Source organism: Podarcis erhardii (assembly GCF_964252035.2).
Source record: "Podarcis erhardii genome assembly, chromosome: 12".
NCBI classification, from domain to species: Eukaryota; Metazoa; Chordata; class Lepidosauria; order Squamata; family Lacertidae; genus Podarcis; species Podarcis erhardii.
In genome coordinates, this window is record NC_138513.1 from 16,376,595 (window position 1) to 16,383,057 (window position 6,463).

The following is a 6,463-nucleotide window of genomic DNA, read 5'->3' on the forward strand; positions in this document are numbered from 1 at the left end:
GCGCGCACGACGCAGGCGGCCCCTGACGGGGCGACGCGAGGGTCAATATTCCTCGGCTTGCCTGCGCGTGCGCGCTGCGAACGTTCTTTTCCCTAGGACGGGAGCGCGGAGAGGGCAAATCTCCGGGGTTCGCGAGAAGAAGCGATAGATTCTCGGATAGAGTGCTTCTGAATGGGGAGGCTCCGTTTTTACCTGTCGTGGCGAATGGCCCATCGGGACTCCTGTCGATAAATTTGTTTGGCTGTCCTAACAACAGTGCTAAGACCCGAACTGAATGCTGGTCTCAGCCACCATCAGGGCTCCAACGCCATAATTTTTAGTAATCCTGGCTTTATTTAAGGATGGGTCACCAAAGTTGCTGCTGATAGAGCGTTTGAACTGTGCTACAGTGAACCCAATCTATTTAGGATTATAGTAAGTCCTGTTAAACTAAGCAGAATTTACGTCCAAGTAAACATCAGGACAGAGCTTAAATCTTTGCATATGAATAATAAAAAAGGCACCTGGAAATATCAGCAATAGCAACGTATCCTCAATTCTGAGCCCGCTTAGCACCATTTGTAGTGACACGTGCAGCCAAACTGAGAAATGAGATTGAATTTTGTAGGAATGGACTTTATAAAGTAACAATATGATAAAAACAAAAGCAATGTGATAAAAATAAAAAACACTATACTGTAACACGCTGCCTGATAATGATGTATCACCGGAATGTCCAACAGGTTGATCGTGATCTACTGGTAGATCCCCGCGAGGTTTTGGTAGATCGCGGTCGATCCCTGGCTCTTTCCTTAGCGTTGTTAAAACTGACTCCTACCCCCCCCCTCACCCCGCCCTCCATTGTTGTCTTATCTCTGGAAGGGAAAGATGGAGCTTTCTCTGTGTTGCTGTTTTCCCCTATAGCGATCTTTTTGTGAGTGACTTTACCCCTTTGTCCCTTGCCTTTAAGCCCCCCCAAACCGGAAGTTCCCCCCAAAGCTTTTCCTTTAACCCCCGCCCCATGGGGCTTTTGTCCTCCCTTAAAAAAGCTCAAGAACTTTGAGCTAAATCCCTAAAAAACGGGGATAAATCACTGCCAGTTTTTTAATTCTGAAAGTAGATCGCCGTCTCTTGAGAGTTTGCCACCCCTCATGTATCAGACCACTGGTCCTTTTGGCATCAGCACATTTCAGACAGGGGGCCTTCCCCAGCTTTGCTTAGAGATGCCTGGAATTGCATTTGAGGACCCTTGCCTGCAGGGGATGTGTTCCACTAGCAAGCTGCAGTCCTGTCCCCATCCTTAGTAGGTCATTGACTAGGTGTGTTTCTATAATGTTCAACTTCAAAGGGCAACTGGATTCCACAGAAGACAACAGTTGCAGGGAACAGGGGTCCCTTTCCAGACTCCTACACTTTGATGGCATGCTGCACCTGCTTAAATTTCCCCTTCTGACTTTGGGCCAGTGTTAGATTTTTTTGCTGTCTGAGGTGAAGAGATGAAGCTGCTACCATTGCTATTCGTCCATTTATTTGTCCCTTAACTGTGGCCCCCTTATGGCTCATTCACCTGCCCCTGGTCAATTTCCTAGTCGTCAAGAATAAGGGGTAAAGTGTGTGCTCTTAAACAATATTATTATTAATCCAACAAGATGAACACATTATTTGTGAAATATACAAATGAAAAGAATAAAACATGAAATCTTTCCAATAATTTTGCCCACAGTTGCATCAATAATATTTACGTCAATTACATTTTTATATTCGGCACTATGTGGAGAGAGAGAGAATGGGGACAGGACATCTTATTAACTGAAAAGGTAACATATACACTTAGATATATTCATTATGAGGAACATATTTTTTCCAGCGGTATCAGCTGCTGGAAACCAGTAATGTTATTCCACTCAGGTCATGCTCTTGGCTTTCCACAAACCAGAATGAGAAGAGAGTGCTGTGCCAGATGAGCCATTGGCCGGATCCAGCAGGACTCTTCTTCTGTGCTTTTCTTCAGAGCAACTCGTGTATTGTGCACAGGTTTCCTCAAGCAGCCTCTGCCAATGCACTGCCCTAGACATGTTTTGGACTATAACTTCCATCAGCCCCAGCTAGATTTGAGCCAAAGGACAGGTGAACTGGAGCAACATTTGTTCATCCCTAAATTGTGGCCCATATTCGTCACCTGTGGGGAAGCTTTAGACAGAATGGGCAGGACTGAGGAACGGGCATAGCTGCTGTTGGACTCCATCTCCCATCAGCCCCAGGCAGCATGGCCAAGAGTGATGGATGATGGAAGCTGGAGCACAGCAACATCCAGAGGGCCACAGGTCTCCCTTCCCTATCACTCTATTGCTTGGGAAATGAGAGTCTGCCTCTACTTCCATCTATTCTCTAATTTCCCCAACTGAAATAAAACACTAGCTAGTGATTTGTGCCCAGTGCACAATTTGACTGAAGTAAATTAAGGTGTTTTAAGTGTGTATAAGCGATCATGTTAACCGCTGCCTGTTTTCTCAGGCTTTTATTTTACCTCATCAAAGCGATGGTTATCCCAAAGATAACTGGATCTTGACTAGTCTCATGAATGATCCCTGAGGGATTTTGCTGTCCATCCCAAGCTTCCTTTGCCACGCGTATTATCTGGATGCTTCCAGAAGGAGGAGTATTCTGCGCATGGGTCCCATTGAGCAGGCAGGAGTCATCACAGCAGGACTGTCCGGGTGGCCAATTATGACGCCTGTGCACGTGAGCCTGGAGGACTGCTTTCAGTTTCCACACCCAGAAATCTAGGTGACCACCCTTCCTGTTTTTCAGGGGGCATTCCTTGTTCTTGAAGACTGGCTGAAGGAATCATTAGAAGTGCTTTCGTGAAATAATCATAAAAGGCCTAAAGACTGTGGTAGACACTATTAACTTTATTACAGGGTTCCTAAACTGTGCTCTGCATATCACCAGTGGTCCAGAGATGCTTTCTAAATCCCTTGTTTGTCCAGGAAAGCAGTCTCTCCTGGGCACTGAGGGTTCAATGCCTGCTGAGCAACTCTCATGCCTCAGTCACTTATAATTTGGTCCTCTTTGCGCTGGCAGCAATAAAAGATCAGGAAGAAGGAACTGGATAAAATTGCAGTCAACTGTAAGGGAGATTCAGATGTCTAAATAGAAATATGTTGTATGAAGTTGTAGAGGCACCCCATTTACAGTCTCGCTTACAATATACAGTTCTGATGGCTTCTGCAGAGCCTTTGTGTTTTTATATATGTATATATTTCCTTTTGATATGTGTCTGTATGGTTTTGTCATGGTAATTGACTAGTACAATAAAATACTAGTTTTGCCACCCTTTTTGCCAGTGGTTCCTGGTGTGCCTGTAAAAATACAACTAAAAATCATACTGCATATAGATTAGCCAATTGCAGTTGCTGCAACAGGCAGGGAAATCATTAAGTGGTCCACCAAGACACTCTGCAATTTTCAAGTGGTCAATGGCAGGAGGGGCGAAGTTTTATCTGTCTTCTCAACATGCCATCTCAAATTCTCCCACCAACAATACATGCAACATGTTTAATCCATCCAGTTTGAAAACCATTTCCAGAGTTACCGTAAGGAAGTATAATACAACTCGAACGATGCGTTGTGCTCTTGTGGGCTCCCCTTAGGCACTTGTCTGGCCATTGTGGGAACAGAACGCCAGACTAGATGGACCTTTGATCCAGCAGAGCTTTCATTATGTTCTGAAAGCACATCAGCTTAAACTATTTTGGCTCTTCCTTGTTGTCCCTGTTGTTCCCTGATGAAAACGCTGCACCACTTGTGGCACCTTCTAACGAGTCAAGACAGAGAGGTTGCTAGATCAATTTATTTATTTTTGGCTGCTCAGCTAATTCTGACATGCTTCATCCACACCCATTTGCTGTCTTGGGTCATTTTCTGGCTGCAGTGTGTCTCAATGGAACAGTGAACCCCACCCATCTGAGATAACACAGTTGCAGCCCTGATGATTAAGGAACCCATGATCACACCAGTGGGGTTACTGATTCTCAGCTCATTTCAATATTTGATTCACCCCTTACATCTACTGTCAGGTGCTGTTGCAGTTGCTCAAAAGTAACCAGGCAGGACTCCGACCTGTGTTTTACAGGCTTTATTTTGGTGCAGACTATTTACAGTGAAGAGCCCCAAGGCTCATGTCTGGCTCAATCGCTAGCAGAATCCGGGGGTGGTCTTTTTTTGTACCTCCCCCAGCATAAAAGTTTTGTTACCCCCAACCGTCTCCGCCCCTCTCTGCGCCGCAGACTACTGCGCAGGATGGGTGATGGCAAGGGTGTGCTTCCCTCCTCTCTGGTTTGCTCAGGAGCTTTAGGCTCTCCCTAGCATCCTCTGGTCCTTGCACCTTTTCCCCACTAGAGGTGGGGCTTTCCTCCTCCCTGGAAGAGAAACTGCTTCGCAAGATTTTCGGAGGCTCCATGTAACACAACTGCCATTCTATTTCTTGCCTCTGTGCCGATGGCAGTTCCCTGACATCTACAAACCAGTTAGAGGTTGGGATGGGAGTTACAGAGAGTTTTGGCATTGCTTTGTCAAGATAAATCACATCATTTGAGGGCAGGGGGTGGGTGGGATCTTTTTCAGACTGGGGGCCACATTGCCTCCTGGGCAACATGGCAGTGTTGGGCAGAGCCAGAGACAAAAGTGGGCTGTGCAGAAATAAATAAATTTCACATTTGTTCAGAAGGCTAGTTTTTTACACACTCACACCTTCCATTCAGGCAAGCAAGAGGCATTGTAAGACCAAAGACACAGTCCGCCCAGGCAGAACCATTTGAGGAATGCCATAAATGCAATATTTCTCTAAAACATATATCCTACACTACAGTCCTTGTTCTCATTCCTTTGCTTATATTTCAAGTCCTGCCTGCGATTTCTATTTGACCGTAATATTTTCTCAGATAATCTGAAAAGGGTCTCCATTCTTCTACAAGCGTTTCTTCTTTGGGGTCTCTTATTTTTGCTGTCAGTTTCGCCATCTCCGCCGTAGTCCATAGGCTGCAGTGTGAGGGAAGAGGAGGAGGCATGGCCTGGAGAGAGGGCCAAGGGCCAGATACAGAGACCAGAAGTCCCCGAGGCCTGAGGTTCCCCACCCCTGTTGTAAACAGGCCATGAATAGTCAAATGCTGCACAGCCCGTGCACTCCCAAACCTTCCAGTGAAACACAAAGGCATGAGATATTCCACTTATTTATTTATTCCTTGTATTTGTAGTCTGCTTTTCTTTCAAATCTATCCCAGGGTGTTAAGGAAGTGCAATGAAGTGCAATTACACAACTCATATTCTACCAACTATTCCACCCACCGCCACTTGTAACAGTTTGCAGGGTTACCCCAGAGCCGTTCCTTTTGCAGGATTAGCCGTCAGCTCGGAGCTTGTCTTTGTGATGGGTAATTCAACCCCACCCACAGAGTCCAGCCGCTGGTATTTAGGTAAGCAATCAAGTGACAGATGTGTCACCTGATTATCACACAGGAATTAAAACCAATGTCTCCCACACTTTTAACTGTATACAGTGTGTGTGTCTAATGCTGAAGCATCTGTCTTTTAGGTAATACTGTATTTTTCCGTCTATAAGATGCCCCCATGTATAAGATGTTCCCTATTTTGGGGGACTCAGATTTAAGAAAATGGGGGAGATGTATCTGTGTATAAGACACTCCTTAATTTTTGACATTATTTTTTAGGGGAGAAAACCTAGTCTTATACATGGAAAAATACGGTACTTTACATGCATTGGCAAACCTGGAATAGCATGAGAATCTCAGGGTCGTGGGTTTGAGCCCCACATTGGGCAAAAGATTCCTGCATTCCAGGGGGTTGGACTAGAGGATCCTTGTGGTCTCTTTCCAACTCTACAATTCTGTCATTCTATGATGATGGAGTCCATCTCAAAATCCCACCGTGAAGTGAAAAAACCCGAGAGATTCCAGACAAAAGTCACAGATGCTCTAGAACAGAGAACCGCTAGCCTGATCTGGCCCACCATGTGCCCTCTCCAGTGCCCTCTGCCAGCCCTGCAGCCCAATTTTTTCTGGTGGCAATTAAGTACGTAGAGCAAAAGAAACAGAGGTGGAGTTAATTTCATCCTCATCATGGTTTAGATCCTTTCATCACACCAAGATGCAAATTGCCCCCTCCCTGTTCATCTGTTTGGACGCCTGAAGAGAAGCATAAGAAGCTGCCTTTTACAAAGTAAGACCATTGGTCTATCCAGTTCAGCATTGCTTGCACTGACTGGCAAAGACTCTCTGGGATTTCGGGGGGGGGGGGGGGCGTTTCTAGCCAACCTTACCTAGAGATGATGGGAATTGAGTCAGAGACCTTCTGCATGTAAACCAAATACTCTACCATCTGAGCTATGGCCCTTCCCTGGTAGAGCATGAGCGGGGAGCGTGCAAAAGGCTTGTGTGTGTTGCGTGTGGATGTTCCATGCATGGTG

General features: G+C 45.7%; 1 long non-coding RNA gene across 1 annotated transcript; it reads left to right on the forward strand.

Moving 5' to 3' along the window:
- Positions 1–5: 5 nt before the first annotated feature.
- Positions 6–3,313, forward strand: LOC309326123. The gene is made up of 2 exons (XR_014150177.1): positions 6–414; positions 2,494–3,313. It is a non-coding gene; the product is annotated as an uncharacterized lncRNA (long non-coding RNA).
- Positions 3,314–6,463: the final 3,150 nt, after the last annotated feature.